The sequence below is a fragment of the Elaeis guineensis genome, chromosome 5 (genome assembly GCF_000442705.2).
Source record: "Elaeis guineensis isolate ETL-2024a chromosome 5, EG11, whole genome shotgun sequence".
NCBI lineage: Eukaryota > Viridiplantae > Streptophyta > Magnoliopsida > Arecales > Arecaceae > Elaeis > Elaeis guineensis.
In genome coordinates this window covers 31,376,741-31,391,161 of record NC_025997.2, presented here as the reverse complement: position 1 = coordinate 31,391,161, position 14,421 = coordinate 31,376,741, and positions in this window count along the sequence as shown.

The window sequence follows — 14,421 nt, the reverse complement described above, 5'->3', positions numbered from 1 at the left end:
TAAATAGAAAAAAAATCTCAAAAATTCAGAATCCACCACGCAAAATAGATTTTATTTTATTTTTATTTTTATATAGCAATGATGAGATTTGTAATTAAGATGCAGTGTAATTTATCTCGGATAGGCACGAACTGTATACTTGGATTATGGCTCGTCCATCCAGAGTATAGATTACCTTATCTCAACTATAAGTTAGAGATTTGAATTGAAAATATAACAATCTATCTCCCCTAAGCACGTATCGTACCTATAGATCACGATGTATCTGTGAAGAGTATAGGTTGTGCATGTTGAATCCAAACCTCTAAAAGAAGAAGAAAGAATATCAAATAAACATGAAGCACAAAATAATTCTTTATTTCATTGTATGAAAAATAAAGATAAGAAAAAAAAAATTATGTTGTAGGTTTCATCGTCTTCTCGAGTTGGAGAAGTCTAGTCTTTTATGGAATTCTTGCTCACTGACATCCTGAGGCTCAGGAAACTCCTGGGCAACAGCTGAAAAATAATTGATGGCAGTAGAAAAAGAGATGATGGTGCCCGGGAGAAAGAGATTTTGGTGTGGAGAAGGATGGTGAAGGTGTCAAAGGATTCTCCTATTCCGTTCTGTGATTTCTTTTAAATGGAGCTCTAAACTGCGTCCCAGATGCATCTGTTTCCGCAGCTTCCGCATCGATTTTACTGGCTTCTGCGTCTGTTTCCATTCGCTCCATTCGCGTCCACTTTTATTTTGTTCCGTTCCGCATCTGTTTCGCTTGCTTCGCAATACCTCCACTGTCATGCAGCTTCCATATTTGAAATCACATTTATCTGCTTCGATTGAAGACTGCGTCATGCACGCGTCCGCAATCTGCTCGCCACCACATCCGCTTGCGTTCAACTCTCGTGCCAGCCCGTCGCTCGAAGACTGCTTCTCTTTTTTTTTTTTTTAACCCATCAGCCACACCACATAAAAACAACATACTAAAACTCCCAGTCATTTAAAAGCTCATTAAAAGCATGTGGATCCTCTTCATTTAATTCACCCACATCAATATCTCTTCAAGATCTCTTGGCAATATCTCTTTTCAATATCTCTTCTCAATATATCTTCAAAATTTCTTAGCATTTAATTCCACATGGTCTGAATTCAGCACGCGTCTACTCCATGTCTGGATGCCTTTCGCATGACGTGCTCAAGCAGTGCATCATTCTGATGTCTCCCGCATTTGCATAAAGCAAGCTTGGGCTTTATTTTGGACTTGAATTATAAATATTGAAAGTCTTTGTGTGATTAATTTTTTTTGATTAATAATTTTTATGAACATAAAAAATATTAAATAAAGATTAAATAGTATAAATTTTAATATTTTTTATATCATATTTAATATATTCATCGTATCCTTTGATTTGAATTTTGTTCATCTTTGACTAAAGTAAATAAATCAGCAGTGTGTATCAACTCGTCCTCGAATTAAAAATTATCTTGGTAGTTCTAAAGTCAGATGATATCCGACTAGACCATTAAAAAGATACTTCATCGGATTATCAATTCTACCCGTCAAGTGGTTGAGTGAAGTCCATAGAAATTTCTAGTTTTTCTTTCACCAACTTTCCACCTCACTCTTTAAATCCTCTAACTTGTTATGAGCTTAGTGCAGTGTCTTTTTGTAGTTTAGTCCTCTTATTCTCTCTTCTTTTTTTTTTTTACGCGTATAGTCAGTGCAATGTCCTAACTCTTAAAGCTTTCTAGTTGACTCTTGTAATGAACTTTAGGCCAATGACTCTCAAACTAGTTGGCTTTAAGACACTAGGTATAGAATATTCTTCCGGCTTACTGACTCGAGTTAAAAAGGCTACGAGTTAAGACTGACTTTATAAATTTTTTTTTTCGTATTTTCATATTTTGACACGAACAACAATACTTATTTAGGCGAAGGGGCTTGGTTACTAAGTGAAAGATGCTAAAAATCTATTTTATTAATTTTGATAAATTTTAACTGTAAGGTGAATTTTTTTTTTACAAACTTTGACTTTTTCACTTATACCTCCATAAAGTAGATTCTTTATTGAGATCATTGGGTAGAAGGTTCTAGAATTACTTCAAAATTTTTTCTGATCTAAACTCTACCATTTATTGGGCTTCCTTAATAATGTGCTCCTCAATATCTCTAAAATTATCTAAACCGTTAATCATTCATCAATTAGAATATCCAATTAACTTCAAATCAAGATAAAATTTGGTACATAAAATTGATTATGGTCATACTTGAGGACTTGATTAATTTAATTATTCTTCCTCCCCAACTTTATTTCTATTGTCCCTAATGAAAGAAGAGAATAATAAAGTAGAATAAAAAAAATTACAAGGAAGGATACCATCTAGATTTGATGTGGCTGTGCTTGTTCATTGCTGGGTGAGAAGGTCTTCTTTTGTGGGTGTGATTTGTTTGTAACTCCATCTGTGCCTTAGATGGAATACTTTCCCCAATTTGGTTGATTGCTCTTCTCGAGTTTTCCTATCAAAAGAAAAGAAAATTGAAAGAAATGCATAAGTTGGGTTGTATTACTCCAAGAATTGATTTTGATGATTACAAACCATTTGAGGAGACTACTAATATGTTTCTTGTCTTTGAAAAATATTTTTGTGATATTTCAGATAGTCCAAAAGATTGAGTTTGAAAAGCTTCATCAAGTTTACTAAAGTTGATGTTTCTACAAGTTGGAGAAGTTTTCGAAGCCTTTTAAGAGTGTCCAATTAATTTGAAGCCATTTGAGAGCATTTGAAAGTATTCTGGTAAGTTTTGAATCTTAAATGTATAAAAAATTAGGTTACAACAAAATGGAGTGACCCATCTGGATCATCTCCTTTCATTGGATAGCCGGCATGCTTCATTTTGGCTCATGACATACAGTGGGACGACTCACCTGGATGACCCATGCAGTGGGACGACCTCTGAGACCCTGAGATCAAAATAGAAAGCTGAACTTTCTGTCTGGCCTAATGAGGCATCCCATGGGACTTCCTAGTCACATTGGGACGACCCATCTGGGACGATCCATTCTGGGCAAGTTCGTAATGGTTAGTTTTCAGCCTATTTTTGGTATATTTAATGCGCATTAAACATTCTCCAACGACTCTAAACTAACTCTAAGATATTCTCAAAGGTAAATGAAGACTATAAATGCTCTCTTGAAGTAAAAAATTATAAGGTTTTGCAAGCACTCAAGTTCAAATCCAAAAAAAGCTCAATCAGCCCTAAAAGAGAGAAAAGAAGCATTTAATCACTTCACCAACCACTCTCCAACTACAATCAAGTGTGAAATTCATTTAGGATATTCAGCAAAAGCTTCTTTTTTTTAAGTATTATATTTATATTATATTTATTATATTTATTTAAGGAGATATTGTGCTAAATTTTTTGTACCCTATTTTTTTCATATTGCTTTTGAGTTTTTAAGTTTTGGGAGATTCTAAAACTCGATTGGGTTGATCCAAACCCTGAATCAAATTATTGAGAATTAGTTTGTATCTAAAAAATAAGTGTTCTTGTTTGGATAGTAAAGGTCAGAGTTGTCCGACATGTTGTAACTTTGAAATCTGTTTAGTAGATTGAATTCCTAAGTAGGGACTTGAGGAGTGGATATAGGTGCAAGATTGATACCGAACCACTATAAATTCTTTATATTTGCTGTACTTATTTTTCTTTACTTGTTCTTTATGCCTTATACTTGCATTTTTATCTTTTGTGTTTGAATTTATTTTTATTGAAAATCAACCCACTCCACTCAAATACTTAAGCACATTGTTTTAGTGCACTAATCTTTAAAATTTAAAAAAAGATCCAATTCAGCCCCCCTTTTGGGCTTTATATCTGGACAACAAGTGGTATCAGAGCCCGATGCTCTAGTTCTTGCTTGATTTAACCATCAAGAGTTAAAACTTTATGGCAGCCTAATTTGGCAATCTCTAACCGAGGGATAATCCATAAATCGACCTCCACTTTTCAATGGGTCAAACTATACCTATTGGAAAGCTCGGATGAGAATTTTCATTCAAGCACTTGACTATGACATATGGAGTGTCATAGTAAATAGATCACACACACTCACTAAATTGATTGATGGTGTGTCTCTCCCTATGTCAGAAGGTGAATGGGATGAGTTTGATAAGAAAATGGCTCAGCTCAATGCTAAAGCTATGAATATTTTATATTGTGCTTTGGATGCTAATGAATTTAATCGTATTTTCATATGCAACTCAGCTAAAGAGATTTGTGATAAATTAGAAGTCACACACGAAGGCACAAACTAAGTAAAAGGATCTAAGATCAATATGCTTGTGCACAACTATGAATTGTTTAAAATAGAATATGAAGAATCAATAACTCAAATGTTCATTCATTTCACTGATATCATAAATGATTTAAAAAGTCTTGGCAAATATTATTCTAACAGTGATCTTGTGAGAAAAGTGTTCAGATCTTTACCAAGATCATAGGAGGCAAAAGTCACTGCAATCCAAGAGGCCAAAGATTTGAATATCTAACATTGGAGGAGCTGCTTGGATCCCTTATGACTCACGAACTGACCATAAAGTAACACATTGAGGAGAAAATCAGAAGAAAGAGGATCATAGCTCTCAAGTTGACAGCTCAGAAAGAAGAAGACAGAAAAAAATCAAACAATAGCGAGGAAGATGAGGACTTGGCCTTGATTACCAGAAAATTTAGATACTTCATGAGAAAAAAAAGATAAGGGACCAAGAGAAGATCATTAGTCAAGGGGGAGCCAAGCAAAGAAAAAGAAAAGAAACAGCCCATCATTTGCTATGAATGTAAGAAGTCGGGCCACTTCAGATCAGAATGCCTCCAGCTCAAGAAAGGCCAAAAGAAGTTCAAGAAGAAGAAGGCTATGATGGCTGCATGGAGCGACAGTAATGACTCCATCACTGATGAAGAATCTTATAAAGAAGCCAATTTGTGCCTTATCGCACATGAAAATAAGGTAACACCCGAAACTCAAAATAAATTTACTTATGATGAACTGTTAGAAGCTTTTCATAAACTTTTGAATGACCTAAAAGAATTAGAAATAAAAAATAAAAATTTAAAATCAAGAAACCATGCATTAGCTAAGAAAAAAGAAGAAGTTGATAAGAAAAATAAAGAATTATAACTAAAAAATCAGTCTCTAATAAAAGAAAAAGATGAATTTTTTAGTCAAAATAAAATTTTTGTAAAAGAAAATCAAAAACTAAAGAAAGAGGTAACCAAGTTAAAACCTATAGTTGACAGATTTACATTAAGTTCAAACAAACTTCAGATGATCATTGACAGTCAAAAAGCTGTATATGATAAAGTCGGACTTGGTTATAACACTTTAAGAAAGCAAAAGTTTTTGAAAAATATTTTTGTCAATGCATCTACAAGAAAACTACCAAATATTACTTGTTTTAGATGTGGTAAGGTAGGGCATAAAGGTTATTCATGTTTATCAAATAAATTTGATACTAAAAATATTAAGAAAATATGGGTTTCAAAAAGAACCATTATGACTAACCCCAAAGGATCCAAGTTAGCTTGGGTACGTAAGGTTAAAAGTTGATTTTATGTGTGCAGGTGTGTTTTACATTTCAAGCAATAAAACGAAAGTAATATCTCGATAGTAGATGCTTAAGACACATGACTGGTGATAAATCTCAATTCATCACATTGGAAGCTAAGAATGGAGGGATGGTCACCTTTGAAGATAATGGCAAAGGAAAGATCATCGGTATTGATAACATTGGTATTACTCCCTCCACTTGTATTGAAAATATATTATTTGTAGATGGTCTTAAGCATAATCTTTTAAGTATTAGTCAATTATGTGATAAAAATTATCAAGTAGTTTTTGAATCATCTATGTGCATTGTAACTAGTCCCACTGTTGTTAGCATTAGATTCATTGGACATGGACATGGCAATGTATACATAGTTGATTTGGATGATCTATCCTTATAAAATTTGTAATATCTTGTGGTCATGAATGCTAAAATTAATGAGATTAGTTAGCTTTGGTACCGTAGGCTTGCACATATTAGTATGCACACACTTTTTAAAATCATTAAAAGGGATTTGATTTTTGATTTGTCAAAAATTAATTTTGATAAAGATAAAATTTGTGATGTATGTCAATTAGGTAAACAAATAAGAGTTTTCTTTAAATCCAAGAATATTTTTTCAACTTCTAAACCTTTAGAGTTCTTACATATGGATTTATTTAGTCCTACAAGGACAACTAATGTAGGAGGAAAAAGATATGACTTTGTAATCATTGATGATTTTTCATATTTTACTTGGATTTTATTTTTAGCTTCTAAGGATGAAACATTTTCAGCTTTCTCTAAGTTTTGTCAAAAAATTTTAAATGAAAAAGATTTATCAATTATTTCTATTCGAAGTGACTATGGCACTGAATTTGAAAATAAAAATTTTATGATGAAAAAGGTATAGATCATAATTTTTTGGCATCTAGAACATCACAATAAAATAAAGTTGTTGAAAGAAAAAATAGAACTCTAGAAAAAATAGTCCATACATACTATATGAAAGCAAGCTCCCAAAATATTTTTGGACAGAAGTAATTAACACAGCATATTATATTCTAAATCATACCTTAATATGATCAATTTTAAAGAAAATATTTTATGAATTATGGAAGGATAGAAAACCTAATATAGGCTATTTTCATATTTTTGATTGTCGGTGTTTTGTTTTAAATAATGACAAAGATAGCTTAGATAAATTTGATGCTAAATCTGATGAAGCTATCTTTCTTGACTATTCTACTTCTAGCAAAGCTTTTAGAGTATTTAATAAAAAAATACTAGTAGTGAAAGAGTCAATTCATGTAGTTTTTGATGAAACTAATGATCTTCTATTAAGAAAGAGAGAGGGTGCTGATGATGCAAGTATCATAGAAGATGGAATGAAAGAGCTTATCCTTAATGACTCAAATGAACAAAACAAAGATCAAATGGATAAAAAGTATGAGGATGAAAGCATCAATGATCAAAACATTCAAGAACGATCCCAAGACACAGATAATCTTTCAAGAAAATAGAGGTATGTCCACAATCGGTCTAAAAAATTAATAATTGATGATCCGATACAAGGAGTAAGAATTAGATCCTCACTTAGAGTGTTTGTAATTATGTAGCTTTTATTTCATATCTAGAACCTAAAACAATAGATGAAGTTGAAAAAGATCATAACTGGATAATTGCCATGCAAGAAGAGCTAAATCAATTTGAAAGAAATAATGTATGGACACTAGTTGCTAGACCTAAAAATCACCCTATAATAAGAACTAAATGGGTATATAGAAATAAATTAGATGAAGATAAAAATATAATAAGAAATAAAGCAAGACTAGTTGCTAAAGAATACAATCAACAAGAAAAAATTGATTTTGATGAAATATTTATTCCTATTGCTAGACTAGAAGCCATAAGAATGCTACTTATTTTTGCTTATTTTATGAACTTTAAATTATTTCAAATGGATGTTTAGAGTACTTTTCTAAATGATTATATTGCTGAAGAAGTATATATAGAACAACCTCCTGATTTTAAAAGTCATAAATTTTTAGATCATATATTTAAGTTAAAAAAAGTATTATATGGTTTAAAACAAATTTTCAAGACTTGGCATGAAAGATTAAGTAAATTTTTATTAAAAAATAATTTTTCAAAAAAAAAAATTGATACAACTCTATTTATAAAAAGAAAGGATAAAAAAATTCTAGTTATATAGATATATGTTGATGACAATTATATTTGGGTCTACTAATGAAGATTTATGTCAAGAGTTTGTCAAGCTCATACAGGGGGAGTTTGAGATGAGCATGATGAAAGAACTCACTTTCTTCCTCGGACTTCAGATTAAACAAATAAAAGAAGAGATCTCCATCATCCAAAGTAAGGACACAAGAGAATTATTAAAGAAATTTGGAATGAAGAGCTCAAAAATTGTAAGTATACCTATGACCCCTTCCTGTAAATTAGAAAAAGATGAACATGATAAAAATATTGATTCAAAGCTCTATAGAGGCATGATAGGCTCCTTAATGTATCTAATTGCTAGTAGACTTGATATAATATTTAGTGTATGCATATGTGCTAGATATCAATCTAATCGTAAGGAATCTCACTTAAATGTTGTTAAGAGAATTTTTAAATACTTAAAAGAAATACAAAATCTAGGTCTTTGATTTTCAAAACAATCTTCTATGGACTTACTAGGTTACTCAGATACAGATTTTGCTGGATGTAAACAAGATAGAAAAAGTACTAGTAGAATTTATCAATTTTTAAGAGTAAACTTAATCTCTTGATTTAGCAAGAAGTAAAATTCAGTAGCATTGTCTATAGCCGAGGTCGAATATATTACAGTTGGAAGTTGTTGTACTCAAATTCTGTAGATTAAACAATAACTCATAGATTTTGATATTGAACTTAAAAACATCCCCATAAGATGTGATAATACTAGTGCCATCAATTTGATCAAAAATCTAATCCAACACTCTTAAAATTATACATCATTTCATAAGAGAACATGTTCAAAATAATCATATAACACTTAAATACATAAACACTGAAAATCTCACTAAAGCACTTAATGAAAATAAATTTTGTGAAATTAGAAGAGAATTGGGCATCTTATATCCTTCTGTTTGAATTTCAATCATAATTTTACTCTTAAAATTTATTTAAAATTTTTTAACTTCATTATCCTAATTTTGGGAGCCATCTATCATTTTTTGAGAATTTTTCTAGATAATTAAAAATTTATCAGTGCTATTCAGATATCTTTTTGAATTTTTTTCTATTGAAATACTTAATAAAAAATCATGTCAAAATTTATCTGGACTTCTCATGATTATCTCAACTCGATATGAACAATTTTAAATTTTAAATTTTAAATTTTGAATTTTTTTTTATTTTTAAATTTTTTTCTCATCGTCTGAATTTTTTCTGGATGGGACGACCCATGTGGGACGTTTCAATTGATCGGGCAAATCGATTTCATATAGGCAAACCCGTTTCTTATTCCATTAAATAGACTTTTGGGGCTCAAACCCCAAAATCCTTCCTCTCACTCTTGTCCTAAACCTAAGAATCTCCTTCTAGATCTCTCCAAACCTTAAAATCTCACAAAATCGTGGATTACTCTCCTCAATTTTTTTTTCTCACGGCTCACTCTCTTGATTTTCCTAAATTCCAAATCCTAACCTACAGAATCCATGAGAAACTCTCCAAAATCATCTTTTCCTCTTAGTTTCACTTCAATCCACATTCTTCTTCACCCTCTTGACCATTTTCCATCCTCTCCTTGAGACATAGCCCCCAAAATAAGATTGCTGCAGAGAAGAAAGTCAGTTAGATCTTTGGAGGCTGAGGAATGGAGGAAGAAGGCAGCACAAGAGCCAACCCAAGCATCTCCACCGATCACTCTAAGTAAGATTCCTCTATTTGCTAGGAAGATTGTTTTGGGAAAAAATGTAGATTTCAAATTTTTGAGGCATGATGGTTTTTCAATTGGAGAAAAATTAATTAAGCAAGGATGAAAATTTTTTCTAAGTTTGTCTGAGCCGGTTTATATTGATTTGATCAAAAATTTTATTCAAATTTGATTTTCTCTAATGGTGTTTTGAGGTCTGCTGTGAAGGGAGTCCAAATCATTTTGAATGCATCTAGGCTAGAAAGATTACTTCAGATGCCTTGTGAGGGTAGTTGCTTAGATGAGCTACCTAAAAAGAAAATTGGACTTAGAACTATCCTTGGGAGAGATGTGTAGAAGGATTTATGAAGATTGAGGCCAAGGATCTGAGTGTAGAGATGAGGTTGCTCCACCACATGGTGTCCAAAATTTTCTTCTCCAGAAGAAAAAGATATGATTTGATGACTGGTAGAGATATTTGTCTGATGCACCATATAGTTTCTGAGACTTTCCTGAACCTATCTTTTCTGATGATCGATGCCATGAGGGAAGCCTTGAATAGATCCAAGGCTCTCTTTCCATATGGCATGGCTCTCACTATGATTTTTAGGAGGTTTGGAGTGAGTTTTGAGAGAGAGGTTGTTTGTAGACTGTCATATACCAACACTTACAATAACCACTCTCTTAGGCACATGGGGTTTGTGAGAATTAATGACCGTTGGGCTAAGGGCCATGCAGCTACAGTTGAGGAGGAGGATGATGAGGAGGAGGAGCATGCTGAGAGAGAGGATCCATCTTCTCCTATGCCCAGGCAAAGTCCAGTTGATCACCTTTTTTTGGAGCCTGAGGTAGGACCCTTAGTCAGAGTACCCCCATCGAGCTGTACCATACCATCTTTTAGTTTGGGGGATGAGGATATGGGACTATTGATTGAGAGAGTGGCAGAGATTTTATCTATTCAGTAGTAGCAGTTTTAGGATCAGCTTCTTCAATAGTCTCACTAGTTCTAGCAGCAGATCCTCCAGTTGGTGCAGCAGCAGCAGCAATAGTATTGTCAGGCTCCACCAAGTTCTTTCTCTGATCCTTCTTCGAACTTTTCTGTCATGCCATACATATCTTCATTGATGGAGCTCTTATTTGATTTGAGTACTAGACTAGAGAGTGTGGAGAGCTCCCTACTCAGGTTCAGTGGTAGGATTTTTGATATAGAGAGGGAGATCAGACAAATTTTAGTTTCTCTATCGAAAAGAGCGAGCGACCACTTCTTCACCTCAGCTGGATGATTTAGCTCGAGAGATAGAGAGACTCTACAGCCAGTTTCATTCTTCTCTTAAGCTGATTCAAACAGACATCAGAGACTCCAAAGACTTCGTATCTGCTGATCTAGATGGGCTCCGACTTACAGTGAGAGGGATCTTGTCCTAACTTGATGCCATTAGGACTCAGCTTCAGTCTAGATCCTCCACATTCAGTGAGCCAGCCTTTGTCTAGCCCATTGCTTTTTGTTCTCCGACATCTTTCTCTCAGACCAGACCCTTTGATCAAGGACGAGGCTGATCATCTTTTACCTATCTTGAGTTCGATGCCCATTCTCATTGATTTCATCATTTTATATTAGGTTACTTAGTTGTATTTTATAGATTGGATGTATGAGAGCTTTATGCTCATGGATATATATTATGACTCTTGTACCTCTCTTTTTGTTGTAATTAATGAATGAGGTTATTATCATGGCTCACTTCTTTTTTTCTTGGATGGATGAATGAATGAATGAATGACTATTATACTTGAATGAATGTACTATTACTCTGATGCCTGACATAGAACCATGAAAAATCTTGCTCCCTTTAGTCCATATTTTTGATGATGTCAAAAAAAGAGAGAAAGTAGTGTATTGTGTATTGTCTATCTAATTTTTTTTAAAATCTAAATGCTCTTTTAAAATTTTTGCTCTAATACAGTATTTTGCACTGATACGCCTCTGATATGTCAATTTTTTACTCTGATACATCTATTTTTATCTTTATTTTGATACTATTTAAAAAATTGCTCTGATACATCTATTTTTCTTGAGTGCTCTGATATTTTTGATAATTTTATTTTTGCATGAATGCCAAAATACCTCGATATATTCATTTTTGATTTTACAAAATGCTTCAATTTTTTGTCTTTTAATTCTTGATCAAATGGTTTCATCTTTGTTTTGATATCAAAATGAGAAAAAAAGAAAGAAACATTCTTTTATATTTATTACTCTGATATTAAAAATATGGAAGAGAATAATAAATTTTTTTTATGAACCATCTCTGCTTCAATAAGAAAAATTTCATAAATTGAATACTTTTTATATAAGAAAAAGAGAGATCTTTTTCAAAATGGTCAAAATAATTTTATTTCTATCTGTTTCATATAAGAAAGAGGAGAATTTTAACAGACTAAGAACAATCCTTAGAAAAATTATGATACCTTCATAAATAATTTTAACAAAATAAATTAAATCATTAAAATTTATTAAAATATGTATATCATAATCCTCTTTGTTGAATCTTTGGTATAATTCTACTAGTGCTCCACAAACTCAAATTCTTTGAGCTTTAAAGATATATTTTATGAACACTCAAATATTTTGTCATCATCAAAAAGGAGAAGATTGTTGCTCCAAGAATTGATTTTGATGATCACAAACTATTTGAGGGGACTACTAATATATTTTTTATCTTTGAAGAATGTTCTTGTGATGTTTCAGGTAGTCCAAAAGATTAGATTTGAAAAGCTTCATCAAGTGTGCCAAAGTTGAAGTTTCTGCAAGTTGGAAAAATTTTTGAAACTTTGAGAGTGTCCAATTGATTTGAAACTATTTGAGAGCATTTAAAAGTATTCTGATAAGTTTTAAACCTTAAATACATAAAAAATTAGGTTGCAAAAAAATGAGACGACCCATCTGGGTCATCCTCTTTCATTGGATAGCTGACATGCTTCATTTTGGCTCATGGCACGCAGTGGGATGACCTACCTGGGATGACCCATGCAGTGGGACGACCCCTGAGACCTTGAGACCAAAATAAAAAGCTGAACTTTCTATTTAACCTAATGAGGCATCCCATGGGACTTTTCAGTCACATTGGGATAATCCATCTGGGATGACCCATTCTGGACGAGTTTGTAACGATTAGTTTTCAGTCCATTTTTGATGTATTCAATGTACATTAAATACTCTCCAACGATTCTAAACCAACTCTAAGATATTCTCAAGGGTGAATGGTGACTATAAATGCTCTCTTGAAGTAAAGAATCATAAGATTTTGCAAGCACTCAAGTTCAAATCCGAAAAAAGCTCAATCAGCCCTAAAAGAGAGAAAAGAAGTATTTAATCACTTCACCAACTACTCTCTAGCTGTAATCAAGTGTAGAATTCATTGAGGATATTCAGCAAAAACTTTTTCTCCTTAGGTATTATATTTATATTATATTTATTATGTTTATTTAAGGGGATATTGTGCTAAATTTTTTGTATCCTATTTTTCTCATATTGCTTTTGGATTTTTGAGTTTTGAGAAATTCCAAAACTTGGTTGGATTGATCTGAACCCTGAATCAAATTATTGAGAGTTGATTTGTACCCAAAAAATAAATATTTTTACATAGATAGCAAAGGTTGGAGTTGTCCAACGTGTTGTAACTTTGAAATCCGTTTAGTGGATTGAATTCCCAAGTAGAAACTTGGAGAGTGGATGTAGGTACAAGGTTGACACCGAACCACTATAAATTCTTTGTATTTACTGTGCTTGTTTCTTTTTACTTATTTCTTGTGTCTAATACTTGCATTTCTATCTTTTGTGTTTGAATTTATTTTTATTAGAAATTAATCCACTCTACTCAAACACTTAAGCACATTGTTTTAGTACACTAATCTTTAAAATTTTAAAAAAGATCTAATTCACCTCTTTTCTTAGGCTCCATATCTGGGCTACAGATTGTCTTCTAGGAGTGCTAAATTTAAAGTCTTTAGCTAGACTATGCTGAGTATCATTTGATTGGATTCATTAGATCAATAGATTCAATTAATTCCCCATCATTGATTCCTTCCTGATATAATTTCAGATGCTGGCCATTTACCTTAAACATGTTCCCTTTTTTAGGATCTCTGAGCTCTATAACACCATGAGAAAATACCTGAGTCACAACAAAGGGTCCATCCCAACATGAATGAAGTTTATCGAAAAAAAGATGCAATCTAGAATTGAAAAGCCACACTTTTTGATTGGGCTCGAATATTTTTCATGCAATAAATTTATCGTGGTATGCTTTAGTTCGAGCCTTATAAATTCTAGCGCTCTCATATGCTTCATTGCATTGCTCTTTAAGTTCATTTAGTTGAAGTCTCCTATTAGAATCCGTATTTTTCATGTCAAAGTTAAATTACCGTATGGTCCAAAATACGTGATGTTCCAATTCTACTGATAGATGACAAGCTTTTCCAAATACAAGCCGATAAGGAGACATTCATATCGATATTTTAAAAGTAGTTTGATAGGCCCATAGTGCATCATCTAATCGCACATACCAATCCTTTCTATCGGGCCTAACCGTCTTCTCTAAGATATGTTTAATCTCTTTATTGGAGATCTTTACTTGGCCACTTGTTTGGAGGTGATAAGGTATGGCAATTTTGTGACTTATCTCATATTTTTTCATTAAATTTTCAAAATGCTTGTTCGTGAAGTATGTACCCCCATCATTTATGATGGTTTTTGGACACCCAAACCGACTAAAGATGTTATGCTGAATGAATTTGATCATGATTTTGTGATCATTAGTTAGGATTGCTATAGCCTCTACCATTTTGAAACATAGTCTACACTGCAACCAGTATGTACTCATATTCGAATGAAGAAGGAAAGGATCCCATGAAGTCGATTCCCCAGACATCGAAAATTTCTATGGCCAGAATAGGGGAT